We start from the raw sequence: 22,917 nt of genomic DNA on the forward strand, positions 1-22,917 counted from the left end.
CAAACTCTTAGAGCTGAGTTTGAGATGTTAAAAATGAAAAATACAGAAAACATCGATGATTATATTAGCCGTGTGAAAGCGGTCATGAATGAAATGAAAAGAAATGGTGAATCACTCGACGATGTTAGAGTGATGGAAAAAAAATTGCGGTCATTGACAAGAAAATTTGATTACGTGGTTGTGGAATTCGAAGAATCAAAAGATTTATTCCAAATATCGATCGATGAGCTTATGGGTTCAGTTCAAGCCCATGAGTAGAAAATGAAACAAAATGAAGATTTTGAAAATTTGGAGGAAGCTCTACAAAGCAAGTTAAATGTCAACAAAGGAGAAGCTAGCAGCAGCTACACACGAGGTTGAGGAAATCGTTGTGGTTATCGTGGAAGATACAGAGGAGGACGAGGAACTCGTGGACGTGATGGTCGATCATATGGCACCAATCAAATAAGTGAAAACAATCCAACATCAGGCCGTGGACGAGGATTCAGATGTCGAGGCCGAGGTAGAGGCAGATATCAACAAGAAAATAAATCCCAGGTATAATGTTATAATTGCAATAAGTATGGTCATTATAGTTATGAGTCTAGATCTGCTCCTAAATAAGAAGAAAGAATTAACATAGCAGCAACTGAAGAAGAAAAAATTGAAAATCTCATGTATTCCTCACTTATAAAGGAAATGAAGAATTTAAGAAAAATATTTGGTATCTTGATATTTGTTCCAGCAACCATATGTGTGGTCAAAAGGAACTGTTTGTGAAATTAGATGAAACAATCCATGGGCGAGTAACTTTCGGAGATGACTCGTACGTAGAACTTAAAGGAAAAGGCGAATTCATGATTACTCAGAGAAATGGAGAAAAGAAATATATTTCAGATGTTTATTATATACCTGCTTTGAAAAGAAATATCATCAGTCTTGGTCAACTTCTGAAAAAGGATATGAAATGTAGATGAAGAATCGCTCACTTACTATCAAAAATAAAAGGAGAATTGATAGCTCAAGTTGATATGACTCGAAATCGTCTCTTTACAATTGATATCAAGTCGGGAGAAGTCAAGTGCATGAAGATCGCGATCAAAGATGATTCATGGCTATGGCATCTAAGATATGAACGTCTTGGATTTTCTAGATTGAAGTTGTTATAAAAAAACAAGCATGGTGAAAGGACTACCAGAGATCAACCCTCCAAATTAATTATGTGAGGCTTGCATTAAAGGAAAGCAACATAGACAAAGCTTTGAAGTTGTTAGATCCTGGCGTGCCTGAAGGCCGCTGGAGATAGTACACACAGATATAGCCGGTTCTTTTGATATACCATCACTTAGCGGTAACAGGTACTACCTAACTTTTATTGATGATTTTAGTAGAAAATGTTGGATTTATATATTGAAAGAAAAGTCAGAAGCGCTGGAAAAATTGAAAGAATTTAAAGCAATGGCGGAAAAACAAAGCGGTCAATATTTGAAGATACTCAGATCAGATAGAATAGGCGAATATACATCAAAGTTATTTGAAGAATTTTGTAAAGAGCATGACATCATCCATCAGCTGACAGTTAGATACACGCCACAAAAGAATCGCACAATTCTTGACATGGTAAGAAACATGATAAAAGGTAAGCAACTACCAAGAAATTTCTGGGCTGAAGCAGTTCGATGTACAGTTTACCTATTGAACCAATGTCCAACACAAAGTGTAAAGTATTTGACGCTAAACGAAGCTTGGAATGGTCAGAAACTAGGAGTTGGACACTTCAAGATTTTTTGATGCATCGTATATGCCCACGTTCCTGAACAAATTAGAAAGAAGCTTGATGACAGAGGATAAAAATGTATTTTCATTGGCTATGATGAAAGAAGCAAAGCTTACAGATTATATAATCCTCTTACCAAGAAGGTAATAATTTCAAGAGATGTCGAGTTCGATGAAGCAGAATATTGGAGGTGGAGCAAAGAGGAAAAGAAAGTTGAAGGACTATTTTTTAATGAAGATAAAGATGATGATCTTATCAATCAAGATGAACAAGCTGATGATCAAGGTCCTCAACAAAATGTACCATCGTCGTCAAGCAGCAGCAGCGATGCTAGCAACATAATAGAAAATTCTGAAGCACCTCCCACAGAAGTTCAAAGATCCATAAGAGAGAGAATAATACCAGAAAGATACAATGATTATGAATTAAATAATGTTTCACTTTTCTGTTTACTTGTGAATAGTGATCCAATAACATACGAAGAAACGGTTGAAGATGACAAATGGAAGAATGCAATGGATGAAGAAATTGCATCAATAGAAAGAAATGATACATGGGAGCTAACAAGACAACCAAAATGTCACAATCCAATTGGAGTAAAACGAGTTTACAAGACTAAGACCAATAAAGAAGGAAAGGTCGAGAAACACAAAGTGAGGCTAGTTGTCAAAGGCTATAAGCAAAGACAAGGAATAGACTATGATGAAGTATTTGCTCCAGTAACAAGGATCGAGACCATTAGACTTCTCACAGCAGTTACAACACAAAAAGGATGGAAAATTTATCAAATGGATGTGAAGTCATCATTTCTAAATGGCTACCTAGAAGAAGAAGTTTATATTGAGCAACCACCTAGATACATTAAAAAGGGACATGAAGACAAAGTTTATCGATTGAATAAAGCACTATATGGTCTGAAGCAAGCCCCGAGAGCATGGAACACGAGAATTGATGAATATTTCCAGAAAAATGGGTTCATGAAGAGTCTATACGAGCATGCCTTATACACAAAGAAAAATGAAGACGGTGATATCATGATCGTGTGCTTATATATGGACGACATGATTTTCACAGGAAATAATCCAGGTATGTTCAATGATTTTAAAAAAAGCGTTTGTCACTGTTATGTCAAAACGGCAATCAAAACGTTTAAAAATATTGCAATTATATTAACTCGTAACACGCTTACTAAACCCAAATCAATTTCATTCCTAAACCATGGGTTGTCACCTTTAGGATTGCCTTTGCCATAATTCTATAATCCTCCTTACATCTTTCTCTCATGTTATGTTTGTTGCTTACTTGTTTCTATGGTTTATGATAGGGTGAAAGATTTGGACCTGGAGCAAGATGAGACGTTAAAACTTGCCTCACTAGGTAATGAATGGAGCAGCCAAGGTGTAGTAGATAATCTGATTAGGCCATTGTCCTGTCATAAAAAGTAAGTTGGTTGCCGCCACTGAATGGTCTATATACCTACCTTTTTCAAGCTATATTATGCAAATCTAGCTGTGTTTTCTAATTAACAAATTATACATGTTCAGTTAATTTTGGCTTGGCTAAATTGCTTTCTAAGATTTCTCAATACATTTTGGATGTTTAATAATGCTCATCATTGATGCACTGTTAGTGTTGGCCATTGGCGTTTAGCATGCATTTACTGCTTGATAGTTCTAATTTTATTTAGTAGTGGTGGAAAACACTATAGTATGATCCTATCTATCTCAAACACTCAAAGCATGTATAGGGTTGTGAATGGAGGTAGGCTAATAGTTGAAACAAAGAGAAAATGGGGAAATGTCAACCAAGCCTGTGAGGTATTTAGCAAGGGACATTGCTTTAGTCGTGGTTGATATTTGATATCGGATTCATTCCCGGGCAACATCTCTCTACTTATAAAAAAATGAAAATGAAAAAGAAAAAGAAAGAAAAAAGGGAATTATGACAACATTTCTTCTCATCTTTCTCATGATATCTAATTCCAAATGCACAGATTGAAAAACGAGGAAAGAAAAGATAGGTTTGCCTTGATGTTATGCCTTTGTTGTGACATTGGATTGTTTATTTATTCATTTATTAATAAGTCGGTTTTCTATAATTATCTTTTCAATTTCATTTTCATTGCCAATGTTTGCATCCATCATATTTACTCGAGCACTTGACAATACTCAAAACTTCAACAGGAATTGTAAAGAATTGATGGCCGACTGCAATCTTCTTGGTAGAGGTGAAGCTCGTTTGCAGAAGAAACTTGAGAAAGCAAAAGCGAAGACAGACAAACTGAAAGTGAGTCTGCTATGAAGCATTATGAATACCTTTTTCCCTAAGTTGTGTAATATTACAGAAAAGTTCATCTGTTTGTGGTTTCATCGGAAAAGAATCCAGGACCTGGAGACACTGATTGAAGTGAAAATGAAGTCTTGAGGGCTACTAAAACTTCTAAGAGGATTGATAGTAAAGGAATTATTATTTTGATCGTGGATGACAATTTTGATTCTTCAAGTGCTAAATATTCTTCAAAAGAAAAGCTGATGCAACGAGTTTTATCTTCAAATAACTTGGATACGAGTGCAATATCACCCAAACATTTACCAAGTTTAATGAGAAAAAAAAACATCCCTCTTGATAGTCCTAAGGCTGCCAATTATGTAGAGAAGGATGTTCAAGAATTGTGGTTTCGGACGAAGAGAGAAACACAGCTGAGGATGTATACATAGTTACATAAATTCAAGTCCTGATTTGAAATGTCAAAGGCCCAAAGGCAGTGTCTGAAATTGATGTGGAAGCTGCGACAGTGGCTGGGTTTTCAGGGTCAAGAGCTTGTTTAAGTATTGATGATAGTGCCACAGGTGCTGCTCCCGTGAAGTCCACGTTCAACGTTAAAACTGCAAATCCTCCACTTCCACTTTCCGAACAAGGTGTGTTAGCATGGCAATTTGAGTTTTATAAGTATGTTTCTAATGTGTTAATGAAACCAAACTATGACAAGTCCATTGATCGACCTACCTTACACATTATCAATTTGTTATCAGAATTTATATATGGCATTCTTACATTTTTCTTTGGAACATTTGATTACCTCCAGGGAACATTTTTTTTTCTGGTGGGTTGCTAGGTTCTGATGGAACAAGACGACATTTAGGAAAATGGTGCAAGCGAGGCAAAACGGTTGGATCAACACCCACACAAGGTTCAACTAAAATAGCGGCGATTTAGTTGTCGTTGGTGCTGATGGAAGAGGTGGTAGATTTAAGGTTATGCGACCTGCGGATCAGTCTTCTCAGGTGAGTTCAAGAGTGGTTCTTATCGCTATATTTAGTTGAATTTTGTATCTTGACATAGCAGGAAAATATAAATTGTACCAACCATCCCAAGTATGGTGTTATGGTTCTTTACCTATTTTCCTACTGTAGATAACTAGTGAATTTTACCCATCAATGCAGGATGATAAGGAGAATTTGGTCAGTGTAAAGAGATTAAAATGTGGAGCTAAACAAACTAGTTTGCAGTCTCAAGGATGTATGCAAATATAGCACTTCTTCGGGAAGGGCTCGCCACTGATTGAAATTTAAAGGCACGTCCCATGGTAACTCGAACACTCTATTCAATTTTTACGGCCAATGAGAACAGCAGTTATGTTGCAACTTTGTTAGCCGGCATTAAAATTATGGAGTTCGTCACCCAGACATTTTAGGGTTAACCTGCCATATGGATCTGGAATCTAATGACATTATGGGGTTCGAACACCTTTGCTTTTATTCATGTTAATGACCTGTCCTACACCATAAAACATGAGAAACACGTTGGCTGTTGCCACTGCTAGCTAGTATCATGAAGAATGGTAAAAAAGAAGTTTTTTTATGCTGTCCTTTTCTTGGCACACTCCAATCATCAATTGTAATTGCCTCCCCAAGTTTGCCATGAATCACGCCGGGATTCGGTCGAAAATTAGATTGAAACATGAATTACACTTAAGGTGGGGAATTTAATGTTGTTTTCCTTCTTTGTGCAAGAATTCCGGTGGCTTTTACCCAGGAAGTGTTTGAAACATGTATTCTAACCAAACTGGTAGTCCTATGTTGAAACAGGTCAGTTTTGCTGTAGACACGTGTTGTTTGATTCTTCTCTATATTTGGCCATAGGAATTGGTTTTATTGCTAAGTTTATATGGTTATTATTAGATTAGTTTATTTGTTTATTTATTTATTAAATTGAGTACGTACAATGTAGTATTTGTTCGAAAATAACTCTTAACTAGGGGTATTTAATGAGTTGAGCAGCTCGAACTTGACTCGATTAAAACTCGGTAAAAGCTCGACTCGAGACCTTAACGAGCTGAGTCTAGTAAAGTCCAACTCGACTCAATAAGTTCGCGAGCAACTCGTTAATTTTTTTATAACTTTTTAGTAGTTATCTTAAAAAAAAAATTCATTCAAAAACTTACTAATTTACTAATAGATAATAAAAAATGATAAATTACTAATCTATTGATTCTCTAATAAATAATTAAAAATATTAAAATATTAAAAATTATTATTTTACTACGCCTAAAAATTAAATCTTAATAATTAGTTTAATGTATTTATAAATTGTTATTGTGGTGTTTACACTTTCAATTTGTTTCATACACTCTTTAGATATTTTTTTTGGTTAATTTATTTTAATTTATGTTTATATTAAGTTCTAGTATTAGTTATTTTACTTATAGTTAAAAAAATAAAATAAAAAATTTGGTGAGCTTAACGAGCAACGAGTCGAGTGATAAATTTATTAACGAGCACGAGTCGAGCAAAATTTTAACAAGTTTAACGAGCAACGAGTCAAGTCGAACAACAAAAGTTTTTAACGAGTACGAGTCGAGCATTGTCCAACTCACAATTAACTCACTCGATAAATACCCCTACTCTTAACTATTTGACATTGAACGTTTACACTTTAGTCTTCTTAGTGCTTGAACACGAAATCTACGAAATAACAACAATTCCTTGTCATCTTGTCTCTAATTTGACACAAAAGAATTCAAATTTAATTTCAGAAGAATTTAACTTTAATCTCTTCCTCTGTTTCTCCTCTTTCCATTTAGTTTTCTCTAAAATTCTCCAAAAACATGAATCCAGAAAAAATATTATGTAGTTCATTTTGATTATTGTTATCTTGTCACTGAATCTGACACAATCTGAATTCGAGTATTCTTTTATTATGATTTGCATGTGTTTTCTTTCCGATGTTTCAGTTAAGAACGCTATAAATCTGAGATATAGGTATGAATTTTCCTTTTCTTACAAAATCAGAGTTTAACACCGACAATGACAGAACTAGTGCTGGTGTTCATTCCCAGAAACTGCTGCACGCGTGTCATTCTCTGATGAGTTGAGCCGCCGAGCAGACCTACATTCTTTCTATACGTAAAAAATGGAAAAATGAGAGAGGAAAATACAAAAAAATGGAGGGCCATCGGACAGGCGGTTCTATGCGGCAGCTAAACATTTTTCAGGTACGCTAATACGCTTACGCATACTTTGAAATGTGGACGTCAACATCCACCTAATCAGTTGACCAACATTTGGACAGCAAAATTGTTCGATTGATTCTTAAGTTTTACTTTTTTCAGCATAGAACTATAATGATATTTTTCAAAATGATATTTAGTCTGGTGGATGGATTATAGTACAGCGATGATGAAGTACAAGAATTAGCTAGCCAAATATCTGTCACCCGTCAGCAGTAGGTACAACAATTCGACGCTGTTAGGAAATTAAGTGTATGTGTAATAATAATAATCGTGTTTCCACTTTACGTAATGTAATTGAACATAATAAATTCATTTATTTATTTTGATTATAGGATTCGTCGATGATGGATGGATTAGCCATCTATCTAGAATCGTCTTCAAATCTAACAAAAGTTTAGTCAGTTCCATCCTATTAAATATTGAGTAGTGTGCTTTTTTTAATATAATTATTAGTATTTGATTTTTTTTCATTCAATTAGTTTAGATCCAATATTATAATTATAACTTTGGAATTTAAATAAGATATGTTATAACTATGGAATTTATGGGTATACTTTTTACAAATTTATGTGTTTTGCACTTTTCCTTTTCTTTAGTGTTTTGATGTGGTCTTTTAGTCGTATATATTTTGTTTTTTATTTGGTTAAATTCACACATCTTATAAATAATATTGTTTGAATTTAAATCATTTATAGGGGATATTACCATCACTTGAACCATTTCTTGAGTTTTACCCTACATTTTTAGTTCATTGTTAGCTTTTTTTCTTAAAAATAAAGAAATAGAATTTAAATTTTAAATGAAAGGTATCAATGCTACTTAATCACTAAAACAATAGAACTAAAAATATTTTTTTTGGTTAACTATACGGATGATCACTTATGTTTGTGTTTTGTCCACTTTTGGTCACTGACTTCAAAAAAACATAAGATATGATCACTTTCATTTTTATTTAATTAAGATGTGGTCACCCCGAGCTATCATCCGTTAACAACAATTAAATATTTTGATATAATCACGCATTTGATCTCTGTTATTTACATATTCTCTCAATTTAGTCATACTTTTAAATCTATTATGTTTGTTAACTATAAGATTTATTCGACTGATGTATATGATAAAGAAAGTCTAATTATGTTATTTGTCAACTATCATTTTATCACATTCTCTTATATCTTTGGTCATTCTAGACACTTATAAATCTGTTTTATTATTGTTTATCAATTTAATTTTGTCAAAATATTTATAAAATTAACATAACTTTAACACTTATCTCTTTCTTTCTTAGAGGGGGTAAAAACTTTTTCGGATTTAATGGTTTTGGACGTGGTCAACCAAAAATTTAAATAGTAAGAAACATGCTTTCAATAAGAAAAATAATATATTATGAAACTAACTTCATCGGACCATTATCGATAAAGATTTGAGAACTAGAAGATTAAAATTCTGAGTTGATTTTCATTAACTTTAAGAAAAACAAAATTATTGAGAAGAAAATGGGGGATAAAAGGTAAACATTGTTGTACCATCTATGTCACATACATTGGTAGATGATAATTGAAAGAATTTAAGATCCTTTTACAAAAGAAAAAAAAATCACATCATATATTGCGTTAAAATATTAATAGTTTGATGACTAAAAAATGAATTAGAAAACTTTAGTACTATAATTTTAACTTTTTATAGCTCAATGATCAAAAGAAAAATATGGTCAAAGTTTAATATTTAAGAATGTATTTTGCCCTTTAAAAAACAACAATTACAAAATTAAGCATAATAAAGGGACTAAAATGAGAATTTGAGCTTTAAGATTTATATCAAATTAGGAATAAATTGAAAGAATATGTAAATAAAAGGGACCAAATGTGTAATTATATCAAAATATTTAACTGCTATTAACGGCAGTTAACTCGGGGTGACCACATCTTAATTAAATAAAAACGAAAGTGATCATATCTTATATTTTTTGAAATCAGTGATCAAAAGTGGATAAAACACAAACATAAGTGATTATCTATGTAGTTAACCCTAATTTTTTAAAAGGGGTTTTGTATGTATTAAAGATAAAACACTTACAAAGAACAATCGTAAGTGTTTCATTAAAATATCTCCCTAAACCTAAATAAAAATAAAAAGAGTACACTAATTGTTTTCAATTTTACAATTCACTGTGAGTTTTAGTTTTTGATTTTTTTAACAACAATTTTAGTTCTTGCTTTATCAGAATAATATTGACAACAATTATAATAGCGATAAATAACAAAACTACGCAGCTTTGATTAATTATGTAATGTTATATTTATACTTTAATTTTACGTATTTGTATCTCTAAAAATTAAATTAAATTTTAATTATTGATTCCTTATCAAATAACATCTTTTTACATTTTTTTGGGATAAATTTTTATATTCTTAAACCTAGAAATACTTTATTTTTGGCATGAAAAAAACTCTCTTCCCCCCCCCCCAAAAAAAGCCCTACTGAGGTTCCCATACATTATTAAAGTTTATGTAAGAATAGAGATTTCATAATAGGTCTATTAACATGCTGGAAAAACACCAATTGATACAATCTACCATGACATGCTTCATAACTCATGCAACCTACCAAAACACATCTAATGATCTACATGTGGTATAGTTGAGTTAGAAGTATGTTACTTAAGTGCCTTAAGCTTCTGGAAGTGTCCATGACTCAACCAAGTGCTACTTTTTCCTTTCCCTTGTTCTTGGAGCTCAAACTTCTCTCACTAGACAAGGAATTAACCACAAGAGTTACTAACTTGCTTAGGTGTTTAGGAAGAGATTATAAACAATTCCTAACACTTGAATACACTAAAAATGGTCTGAGTTAAAACCCCACTAAACCCACTTATGGCAACCACGACCAAAACTTGATGTTGAGGGCTTGAATGAAAGCTCTAGTAATGGAGTTTTTTATTCTTACCTTTTTTAATTCGTCCAAGGCTTACAACACTGCCCACCTTTGTTGGTTCTAGGTTGGGAGGAAAAATGAGAAGGTTGAAGGGAGGAAAAAAGACAAAAGAATGAAGAAAATGAGATGCAAAACGTGGACCTCATTCTTATTCAATAGAATTCAGTTTTTCAAATTTAGAATGGTATAATTATCTCATTGCTCCTCCTAACTTTGGGCACAACTTAAAATTCCCTTTTTACCAACTATTGGGCTCAATCCAAGTCCAAATCCACTCAAACTTGGGTTAAGGCTTCCTACAAGACATGTGGTTTATCCAAGGCCCTCTTGGGTTAGCCCGAAACTCATAACTCATGATTTGGGAATGTTAAATCTTGAGAAGATATTCTTTCTCGCATAACTCCTGACTAACTCCTATTCAAGTAAAGTGTTGTCCACAATGCTACGACATTCACAAATATTGTCTGGTTGAGGGTAATTATCATAGGAAAAATTATTATTAATTGATTCATCAAGATATTAGAGATGGTCTTCTACACCATCGAACATAAATATATAGGCCTCAAGTTTTTAACCATGGTTGGGTTTGGAACCTTATGGATAAGAACCACAATAGTAGCATTGAAAGTAGGAAAGAACAAAGAAGTGGTAAAGAAATACTTCACAACAGCTTTGAAATCCACCTCCACTATAGGCCAAGCCATCTTGAAAAAAATAAGAAGAATACGCATCAAGAACATATGCTCTATATTTACCTTGACCCCAAATAGCCTCCATAATATCATCATCAGAGATATCTCAGCATAAAAAATTAGCAACACCTCTATACAGGGTATATTGAAGAAGTTCTTGTAATAGGCTAACATCACAACCCTTCACATTTTGATCCATAACTCCCAATTGTTTCATAAAGAAATCCACCACTTGAGTAGAGATACTCTCAAAAGATTTAAGTCTATTACCATCATTATCCTGAAAACCCTAATTGTATTATTTTTCTTTTTAGTAGCAACCACATGATAAAAGAAACGAGTGTCTTGATCCCCTTCATAGAGTCAATTCACCTTAGCTTTCTACTTGAAGAGTAACTCAACATACTCTAAAACATGCAATTCTTTATGGGCTTTGATCTTGGCATCAATGTTATCCCCAGCTCTACCATAAGTCAAATTAGAAAAATTTGAAGCCTATTAAACTCTTTTTTTTTCTTGACTTTCTCATAAATACCATTAAATTGAATCTGGTTAAGCACTTTAAGATTACTTTTCAACCTCTTCAACTTTTGAAATAAGACTTGAAAGGGGTTCCCCAACAAAGATAACTGCCAAGACTCTTTAACAATGTCCAAAAAACTAGGATAAAGGGCCCAGAAGTTGAAAAACTTGAAGAGGTTAGACATGTTAACAGGGGCTTATTTGGACAACCACAACAAAATAAGATAATGATCTAAGTCTCCAGGAGCTTGAAACTCCACAAAAGAGTTAAAAAAATCTAGTAATCTAATTTAAAATAATAAGAACACAGTCCAGTTTACGAGCCAAATAAGCCTCCTACTGCTTATTGGACCAAGTAAAGACAAGGTCGTAATATGGGTGGTTCACCACATCCAAATCCGCAACAGAACTCTGGATGTAATACCCCAAATATCAGGTCAGGGACTTTAGTGAAAAGTTTTAAAATTTGAGGATGTATTTGATTAAATGATAAAGTATAAGATAATAATTTAGGAATTTGGTCAAGACTAATTTCTAAGAGTGAAAGAATGAAAGGGGTATTTTGGTCATTTATAGAGGAAACGAAATATGGTATTAAAGTAAAGAAAAAGGGGAGAGTGTTAATATTTTTTTGCTATCTTCTTTTTTTCTTTCCCGTGTTCACTTGGCCTTCTCTATAGATAAGGTAAACTTCATCTAATTAGTTTTTCCTTTCGATTATGTTTTGTTTTTGCAACCTTAAGATATGTAAGTTTAAGGAAAGGTTGAATAAGAGTAAAACTAGGAGATGGAGGAAATAATTGAGATTTAAGAAAATGGGTTTTTGAATGATAAGTTAGAATATGAGTTTTTATTGATGTTTACTAGTATATTTGACTTGTCAAAAAAGTAAATAAGAGATTATAAGCATTGGTTGGGATTAAGAACATGTTAGAAAAAGTGGTATGATTCTTAGATGGAAATTTTCTTGTAAGATTTTAGATGTTTTAATAAGCTAAATGAAGGAAAGTTAGTAAGGATAAGTAAATAAGAGTTTAATAGTATTGTTGGGAGAAAACATAAGGAAAATTAACCAAATTTGGGAAAGAATCGGGCTAAAAATGAAAAATCTGGATAAGGGTATCAGTACTGATAGAACAATATCGATACTATAGGCTTAAAATTGGAAGAATCAGCTGAATAGTATAGATACTGATGCAATTGGTATCGTTACTGAGAGGGGAGTATCGATACTATAGACAAGGTATTGATACCATTGATTACAGAATGCCAAAATGGTATCGATACCAAAAGGGAGTATCAGTACCATAGTGTAGTAGTATCGATACTGATAGAAAGATATCGGTACCATAGTATAGAAGTATCAAATACCATGGTAGATGTATCGATACTATGGAGCCTGGAGCTATAAGATAGGTTGAAATTGTTATAGAAATGTAAATAATAGTACTTGTGAATATTATTAAAGTATAAATGTTAGAAAATATACTAACAATTGATATTGTACGTGTCTTTAATGGATACTTGAGTATATCGAAATCAAGCTCCCGAGTCAAGCAAAATGAAAGGCAAAGGCAAAGCAGCTGAATAATCAGAATTTGCGTTTTGGATATAATAGCGAGGCAGTGAGTGCATTTATTATGTACGTATTTGTGATGATAGTCATAGATGTATGATTTCTTAATATATGTATGGTGATTACCAAATGACATTTTGTGTGCAAAACTAAGAAATTTATAATAAGTTTATGAATTTTCGTATGGGCACTTTGTGTGCAAAACTAAGAAATTCATAATAAATTTAGGAATTTTCGTATGGGCACTTTGTGTGCAAAACTAAGAAATTCATAATAAGTTTATGAATTTTTGTTGGGCACTTTGTGTACAAAACTAAGAAATTCATAATAAGTTTATGAATTTCTGTATGGGCACTTTTTGTGCAAAACTAAGAAATTCATAATAAGTTTATGAATTTCCGTATGGACACTTGTGTGCAAAACTAAGAAATTCATAATAAGTTTATGAATTTTCGTATTGGTAGTGGGAGTGCAACCCATGTAAATTATAATAAGTTTGTGAATTACAGTATTGGCACTACATGTGCAAACTATAGAGTTTATAATGAATTGAAAGAGTTAATTGATATTATGAATAATTATTAGAGTATAAATTGTTCTAAAATAAAAGACTAATGCCTAACTGTGCATTTGGAAGAAAGGTGCCAATAAGGCAAGTTAGAAGAAAGGTTAAATGCCTTTAGGATAAAAGACCAATGTCTAATTTTGCATTTGGCATAAAGGTGTCACTAATACAAGTTAGATCAAGAACAACACATAATTGGCATAAAAGGATGCCATAAATGAAAATGTATAACAGTGCATGATTGGCATGAAAGAATGCCTTAAATGAAAATACATAGCGGTATATTAATGGTATATAAGGTGTCACTCATGATAATTATAAAAGATAAAGGACTATTTGGCACTTTGGTGCAATGAATGCACAATACTTTCTCATTTAACGTATATAGGGCAAATAAAGAATAATTGGGGAAAATATACAGAAGGATAGGTGTGTTGGGACTAGTAAGAATGATTTCGATGATTGTATGAAAGAAAAATCTGGTTTAACTGAGAAGGATTTACTTGATCCTTATAGAGTATGCGATTTAGTTCGTCATTAAATATCATGAGATACTTATGTATAAATTGCAGATTCTTTACAATATTATGGCTCACTAAGTATATACTTAATGTGTGTTGATTTCATGCGTAGGTAACAGCAAAAACTAGTCGGGTACTGGGAGCAGGAGCAGTTATCATTAATCTAAGGTTGACTCTTATCAGTAACAATAGGACAATCATGTTATTTTGAAACAAAATTAATGGCATGTAATCGAAATTAAGAAAAATTGCTCTAGAATGTATTTAAAGTGATAACTCTGATAATAGGTTTCAACGACTGTTTTCTTGTTGTATAGAAATGTTTTTGGTTTTAAATTTTAAGATAAAATTTTAAGGGTTTCCAAATGAAAAATTGTTTTAAAAGTGATGTGACATCTATATCTCGTGTACGAAAAGGTATACGGGAGATGGGTGTTACACTGAAAGTCCTTGATGTCAAATTAGTATAAGCACCCAAAAATACAAACTTTTAATAGAGCTCATAATGACATTGAAGTCATCTCTAATAACCCATGGCATAGCTCCCACAACATTTTTCATAATCCTCAACTGATGCCAAAGCTATTTATGAGCACTACCCTCATTAAAATCATACACAACAGTGATCATAAAGTCATGACCACCAAATGAACCTTTTATGAAGACATTTTGATCTACCACTTGGCAAATAAAGAAAACTAGAAATTTCCTCCAAAGAATTCAGATCCTACCATTAACAGCTTGATCATAGTCACAACAATAATCCTAACCAAATAATTTCTTCCTCAAAATATCAACAGACTTATCCTCTTTCACTTTAGTTTTCAAGAGGTATAAAATATCAACCTTACAATTCCCAACTCTATGCATAACTTTTTTCTGTTTAAGAGGGTTATTGGGCCCTCTAACATTCCAATAACAGATAATTATACTAAAGATTAAGAGGTAAAACCCCACCAATAACCAAGGCATCTATAACCTTTTTTTCTTTATCTGAGTATTCTTTTTTCACTTTCATATCCTGCACAAGCATTGCCACACTAAGAGAAACACCTCTAGGCTTTCGGCCAGAATTATCATCAATCAACACAAATTGCCTAGAGTTTGTTGACTGCCCAAGAACATGACTAGCCATCTTCCCAATAGTACTATTCTTGGGGCATTACCACAACCCTACCATTACCATTAGTTAAATCATTATCCTCAATAACCTCAACTGCATCTTTAGTAGCAGTAACTATATCCTCATCACCCTCAACGAGATTACAAATAAAAACAAAAAAGACAATCTCATTCCCACCAGTATTACCACTTTTCCCCTTTACAGTTGTTTTAACTTTCCAAACTTGTTCAACTCTTTTCCCCTGAGGGAGATATTTGCCTATATGCCCAAATCGACCACAATCAAAACAACATGAAGGCATCCAGGTAAAAATACCCTAATCCAAACAAAAAAAAAAATCACATAGCAAGACATAATATGATTTGGATTTTAGAACCAATTAGCATACTCAAGATGCTCCATATATGCAATTATAAGTCAATATGTAAATGTTTGCTAGGCACTCGTAATATAGTTAAGAGCCTTTTCAAAAATAATTCCAAGGGACATTGAAAAGTTGAACCCAAATCGACATACGAACCAGATCGAAGCTCAATTCCTTTATATTTGGCTCTCATTTCCTATAGAATACAGGCTTATGCTACACATGCCAGAGATCATTCTCTAAAACCCAATCCCTAGCAGTTGATTAACAAATGAAAAAATAAATAGGTTTAAACTTATTAAGTTAACCTTCACTAGAGAGGATTTCCCTTACATAAGCTTGAAGATCTTCTGAAGGGAGCTAAAATTGGGAGTTGAACCAACAAATTGCCCAACCAAAACATACTTCCACTTTGAGATCCCCTTCTCAAACACAATACGAGGCAGCTTAACCACAATCGAACCCTCATTCTCCGACGGTGAAAAGAAATCGAACTCTTGTTCATCCCCGTCACAAATAACTTCCTCCAATTTGTAGTTACCTCACCGGACATAGCCCATCAAACACACTAAAGACCTAAACAACAAGAACAAAGAAAATAACGAAACAATAAGGAAAATGACCTCGTCTTCAATCGTCATTAGACCAGCAGGGTGATTGAGTGTTCCTTGTCAAATGGTTGAGAGTATTTAGAACACATATTACTTTGTAATCACTTAAACTTGTTAAAAACAATTATATATGCAATTGAAAAAAATTGTTGAAAACATTTTGATGTTTCGATATAATAATTTAAGTATAAAAGAATTTTAAGATTTTACAAATCATTTTAAAAGTATATTCGATTCAATTATTTGGATATCAAAATATTACTCCAAGTTTTTCAAAGTTCAATTTCAATCTTTACTAAAGTGTAAAATTTTGGTTCATACATAAAATATTTTTGAAACAATTTTCACAAAGTATTTCGAACCAAAAATGAGCCAAAAATCAATTTTATGAAGGGATGTACCGATGCACTCATTTGATGCATCGATGCACACCCATTTCGAATGCAATTTATGCACCGATGCACAGCCATGCATCGATGCACTCTAGTTTTTATTAAAACATCGAATTGATTTTCTGTACCGATGCACACACCATGCATCGATGCACTCCAGGCTATTTTGAAACATCGAAGCAAATTTGTTCACCAATGCACACCCTAGTGTACCGATGCACTAAGTCTTCCAACGGTCGAAATATTTGAATTTTACACATAGTATACTGATGCACATAGCCTATGCATTGATGCACCATACGCTCCCAGCTATTTTATTAATTATTTTCACACAATAACGACTCTATTGAGTCCACTAATGATCCCCAACGTTCAGATCCAAGGAGTATTTAAACAAGCTTAAGAGTCATTGATCAAGCACAATGAACAAGAAAAAAGAGAGAATCAAAGAGAAAGCATCAAACTCATTGTTTGAGCACTTCAAGCCTATTTTTCATTCAATATTCATTTTTCTTTCAAGAACACTACTTGTACTCAATTTTATTATTCTTGAGTGTTCTTTCTTTGTTCTAGAATTGTGCAAACAATCTACCTTGTGAGGTTTTCTTGTAAGTTTATGAAATTTGTGTATTTCTCTTTGAAAAAGAGTGTGCTCAAGAATTTAGGGTATAATTCTTGAGGAAGTTGTAAGGTTACTCTTTGTCCTCAAAAGAAAGAACAAATTAGTGCATTTATTGGAAAATCCTTAATGTGGATAGCTAAGGTAGTGGACATAGACTTTGGTTGAGAAAGTCAAACCACTCTAAATCGCTGTGCAAATATTTTCAATTTTCTGCAAAAGCTTCCACCGAAATCTTTAATTGTTAATTCACCCCTTTTGGCCTATTACGTCGATCAATTAACTCAATAATTGGTATCAGAGCCTCACTCATTTAAAGGTTTAATCGCCTATTGAGTCGATTCGGGAAGATTTACATCGATAATCAAGTCATCAATGGCCTCCACTTCAAATTTCGATTTCGATCTTGATTCATTGCCCGTCAACAAGCCTCCCTTCTTCAATGAGCTAATTATGCTTATTGGAAGAATAGGATGATGTATTTCATTCAAGCAAGTGACATGGGAGCATGGAACATTATAGAAGACGGATAAATCAAACCTTCCACTCATCAAGATTGTAGAGTGAATGAGATACAAAAATGTTCCTGCTCAACTCCAAAGCTATCTATATTATTTTTTGTGCTCTTGGACTGGATAAATACGGGAGAGTTTCATCTTGTACAACCGCCAAGGAGATATGGATAAACTACAAGTCACTCATGAAGGCACAAACGAGGTAAAAGAATCTAAAATTAGTCTTCTAACTCATAGCTATGAAATTTCAGGATGAAATTGGATGAAGATATCAAAACTATGACGGATGGATTCTCCACGATTTTGAATAGTCTCAAATCATATAGAGAAATTATTTCAAATGACAAGCTTTTAGGAAATTAGTTTACTCTAATCCAAAAGCTTGGCAATCAAAGAAGATGACGATTATCGAGGCTAAGAACTTAAAATCCTTGACCCTCGATGAGCTTATTGGCTCTCTCCTAACTCATGAAATGATGCTTAAAGAAGAGGAAGACCTCTAAAAAAGAGACGAGCCAAAGAAGAAGACGGAAAAAAAGAAAAACATTAGAGTTGCTCTCAAATCAACAAAAGATGAGAGTGATTCGGATGAAGATGATGATGGCAAGGAAATGACATTGTTTACCAAACGATTCAGAAAATTAATGAGGCCAAACCGAGGAAGAAAATTTAAACGAAATAAAGGTTTCAAGAATGAACCAAAAGAGAAGGACCGATCATTTGCTATGAATGCAAAAAGCTGGGGCATGTCAAATATGATTGACCATAATTGAAGAAAAAGGGTCAATCAAAGAATAAGCACAAGGCTCAAGTGGCTACATGGAGTGATGAAGAAGGTTCAAATGAAGAGGAACAAGAAGTAGCAAACTTGTGCTTGATGACATTCAGAGAGGATTCTCAGGTAACCTCTAACTCATTTGATTTAGATGATTTATCTTATGATGAGTTATTAGATGATTATAATGGGTTGGCTTCGTATTATAAGACTTTATTTTCAAAATAAAAAAATGATATTTCAAAATTGAAAAATGAAAATAGTCTTATGTCCAAAACCAACAATAATCTTGAAAGTAAGATCGAAGAATTGCAAATCAAATTAGATGAATTTGAAAAGAAAAACACTGATTTGCATAACTTACTTTCAAGAGTAAATAACGATCATCAAAAGAAAATTGATGACCTCAAAGCTTCTTTTAATAAAGTTAATCCAAAACGTTTTGAAAATAGAGAAAGTTCAAAAATCAACTTTGTTAGAAAAAGTTTTAAAAACTACAATTATAGAGGTCCCCAAAGAACCTCAAATAGAAAAATCGTTAGAAGTATATGGGTTCCCAAAGAAATCATTATTACTAAAGATAAGGATATCCTATACAAATGAATACCTAAGGGGACTAGGATTTTGAATACTAATGAATATGGACTCAAAAGAATTTGGGTACCAAAAATCAAAAATTAATCTATGTTTGTAGGAAAAATAGTATTGCTACAAGGCACGGGAAACAAATTCAAATTCATGGTACCTTGATAGTGGATGCTCAAGACACATGACTGGAGATAAGAGTCGGTTCATAGATCTTAATGCCAAAAATGGAGGAGATGTGACTTTTGGTGATAATTCAAAAGGTCACATTGAAGGTATAGATACTATAGGTAATACCTCTTCCATACAAATTAAGAATGTTTTATATGTGAATGGATTAAAGCATAATCTATTGAGTATTAGTTAATTGTGTGATAAGGGATTCAATGTCATGTTTGAAACTAATGGTTGTAAAATCGTTGACATTGCATATAATCAGATTATGTTTGTTGGTCATAGAATAGAAAACATATACATGGTGCATATACATGGTGCATTTAGATTCTATAGATATGACTAATTTATGCCTAGTTGCTAAGGATGAGCATGATAGTTGGTTATGGCATAGGAGACTAGGACATGCTAGCATGAGTGTTTTACAATGACTAATTCAAGGAGATTTAGTTTGAGGGTTGCCTATACTAAAATTTGATAATGATAAAATCTGTGATGTTTGTGCTAAAGGAAAACAAAAACGAATTTATTTTAAATCTATTAATGACGTATCCACTAGTAGAGTATTACAATTGATCCATATAGATCTTTTTGGGCCATCTAGAACTACTAGCTTGGGTGGAAAACAATATGCATTTGTCTTGGTAGATGATTATTCTAGATATACTTAGGTTCTATTCTTAAGTACTAAAGATGAAGCATTAGAAAAGTTCATCACTTTTTCAAAAGTAATCCAAAATGAAAAAGATTACTCTATAACTAGTGTTAGGAGTGATCATGGAACTGAATTTGAAATCTTGGATTTACTGAATTTTGTAATTCTAATGGTATTAGCCATAATTTTTCAGCACCTTGAACCTCTCAACAAAATGAAGTTGTTGAGAGGAAAAATCGAACTTTAGAAGAAATGGCTAGAACCATGCATTGTGAAAACAATTTGCCAAAATATTTTTGGGCAGAAGCCACAAATACCGCTTATTATGTTATTAATCGAGTAATGATTAGGCCTATTTTGTAATGATTAGGCCTATTTAGAAGAAAACTCCATATGAACTTTTCAAAAATAAAAAGCCTAATATTAGCTATTTTCATCATTTTGGATGTAAATGTTTTGTTTTAAACAACGGTAAATAAAATCTTGGAAAATTTGATGTTAAAAGTGATTAAGGAATTTTTCTGGTTATTTCTTAAATTCTAAAGCTTATCAAGTATTTAATAAAAGAACTTTAGTTGTAGAAGAGTCTATACATGTTGTTTTCGATGATAATCCTCTTCCGAGGAAAGATTCTTGTGTAAATGATGATGTAGGTATTGTAAACACAAATGACGTTAGACATGACATTGGAGAACCATCATCAAAGAAAGAAACGAAAGATGAGAAAACTCAAGATCCTCTGAGAATCTAATCATTGAAGAAAGGGAAGTCTCTTACCCTAGAGAGTACAACTATGTCAAGGATGGTGAGATAATATGTGATCCATCCAAAGGGGTAACAACTCAATCTTCTCTTAGAAATATATGTAATTATGTTGTATTTATCTCATGCATAGAGCCTAAGAATATTAAAGAAGCATTGAATGATGAACATTGGATTATGGCTATGCAAGAAGAGTTAAATCAATTTGAGAGAAGTAAAGTATGGACATTAGTTGAAAGGCCTAATAATAAATCTATTGTAGGTACTAGATAGGTATTTAGGAATAAGATTGATGAAAGTGGTAATATAGTGAGAAACAAGGCTAGACTTGTTGCTCAAGGCTATACTCAAGAAGAAGGCATAGACTATGATGAAACATATGCTCTCGTAGCTAGGATGGAAGCAATTAGAATGTTATTAGCATTTGCATGTTTTCATGAATTTAAATTATATCAAATAGATGTTAAAAGTGCATTTTTAAATGGTTTCATAAAAGAGGAAGTGTATGTGGAACAACCTCTAGTTTTGAAGATTCAAAATTTCCAGATTATGTTTTTAAATTGACAAAAACACTTTATGGTTTAAAACAAGCTCCTAAAGCTAGGTATGAAAGATTGTCAAATTTTTTAATTGAAAAATGTTTTTCAAAAAGGAAAGTTGACATTACATTGTTTTTAAAGCATAAAGGTAAAGATTTATTAGTAGTTCAAATTTATGTTGATAATATAAAATTTGGTTCTACTAATGATGCTCTTTGCCAAGAATTTTCTAAGCTAATGCAGAGTGAATTCGAGATGAGCATGATGGGGGAGCTCTCATTTTTCTTGGGACTCCAAATCAAGCAAAGAAAATATGACATCTTCATCAATCAATCTAAGTACGCAAGGATATGCTCAAGAAGTTTGGACTGGAAAATGGGAAACCTCATTCCACTCCAATGAGCTCATCAACAAAGCATGACAAAGATGAAGGAGGTAAATGTGGATGTTAAATTGTATAGGTCAATGATTGGCACTTTGCTATATCTAATCGCAAGTAGGCCGGCCATTATGTTTAGTGTTTACTTATGTGCTAGATTTCTATCATGTCTTAAGGAATCACATTTACTAGCTGTTAAGAGGATCTTTAGATACCTTAAGGACACTCCTAGTTTAGGATTTTGGTATCCTAGAGACTCTAGCTTTAGCTTGCATGCCTTCTCAGATGCGAATTATGGAGGATGCAAAATAGATAGGAAAAGCACCTCCGGTACTTGCCAATTCATAGGAAATATGATGATTTCTTGGTTTTCAAAAAACAAAATTGTGTTGCATTATCTACCACTGAAGCGGAATACATTTTAGCAGGTAGTTATTGTGCCCAAGTTTTATGGATGAAACAACAACTTTTTGATTATGGAATTAAAGTAGGTACCATACCTATCAAGTGTGATAATACTAGTGTTATTTGTCTCACTAAAAATCCCATCCAATACTTTAGAACTAAGCACATTGAAATTAGACATCATTTCATTAGAGATCATATCGCTAAAGAAGATATAGTTCTAGAATATGTTGATACTTTGCACCAATTAGAGGATATTTTCACAAAACCTTTAGATAAAAAAGATTTTGGACACTTAGGAGAGAATTAAGTTTGACCAACCAACCTTGACTTAGTGTTTAAAATAAGTTTAGCACTTTTTAATTAGTTTTTTGGAAAATGTTTATAAAAAAATATTTTTGTTGCATTCTTTGCTATTAGTTAGGGGGAGTATATGATTCTTAGTGAAAATTAATTATATGTTCAAATTATGTTTAAAGATAGATTTGATTGATTGAACATGATTAATTTTCAATATTTGGGTTGCCAATACCACTAAAGCTAAATAATTTAGCATTTTGAGTGTTTAAAATGAATTTTTGACATTTTTGTGCATAATAATTCGATACACTACCCAGTGCATCGATGCATCCCTTGAATGTGCATTGATTCACCATGAAGGAGTACCGATGCATGCCTTGAATATGCATAGATGAACTCTGTTGTGCATCGATACACCATTCGGTTTTTGGGTTTAAATTGCTTATTTTCTTCATTCCTTTAAAACCCCAAAACCTCTTAACTTAAGCCATTCGACCCTCTCTTACCCTAATCTCAAAATTACTTCAAAATCAACATTCTAAAGTCGGAATCCAACTGCTCTTCAACTCGTAATCTATTTCTATCATTAAATTATGCAACACATCATCACATTCTAACTTAAATCCAAATTTTCAAGGTTA

At 32.8% G+C, this 22,917-nt stretch overlaps 1 long non-coding RNA gene across 2 annotated transcripts; it reads left to right on the plus strand.

Moving 5' to 3' along the window:
* Window positions 1-4,502: 4,502 nt before the first annotated feature.
* On the plus strand, window positions 4,503-5,481 carry LOC120158497. 2 transcript variants are annotated; one of them, XR_005519235.1, is made up of 3 exons: window positions 4,503-4,674; window positions 4,842-5,074; window positions 5,200-5,481. It is a non-coding gene; the product is annotated as an uncharacterized LOC120158497 (long non-coding RNA). The 2 variants fall into 2 exon arrangements; XR_005519234.1 differs by having other exon boundaries at window positions 4,842-5,040.
* The last annotated feature ends 17,436 nt before the right edge of the window (window positions 5,482-22,917 follow it).

This window comes from Hibiscus syriacus, unplaced genomic scaffold (genome assembly GCF_006381635.1).
Source record: "Hibiscus syriacus cultivar Baekdansim isolate YM2019G1 unplaced genomic scaffold, ASM638163v2 tig00111318_pilon, whole genome shotgun sequence".
In the NCBI taxonomy this organism is placed as follows: Eukaryota; Viridiplantae; Streptophyta; class Magnoliopsida; order Malvales; family Malvaceae; genus Hibiscus; species Hibiscus syriacus.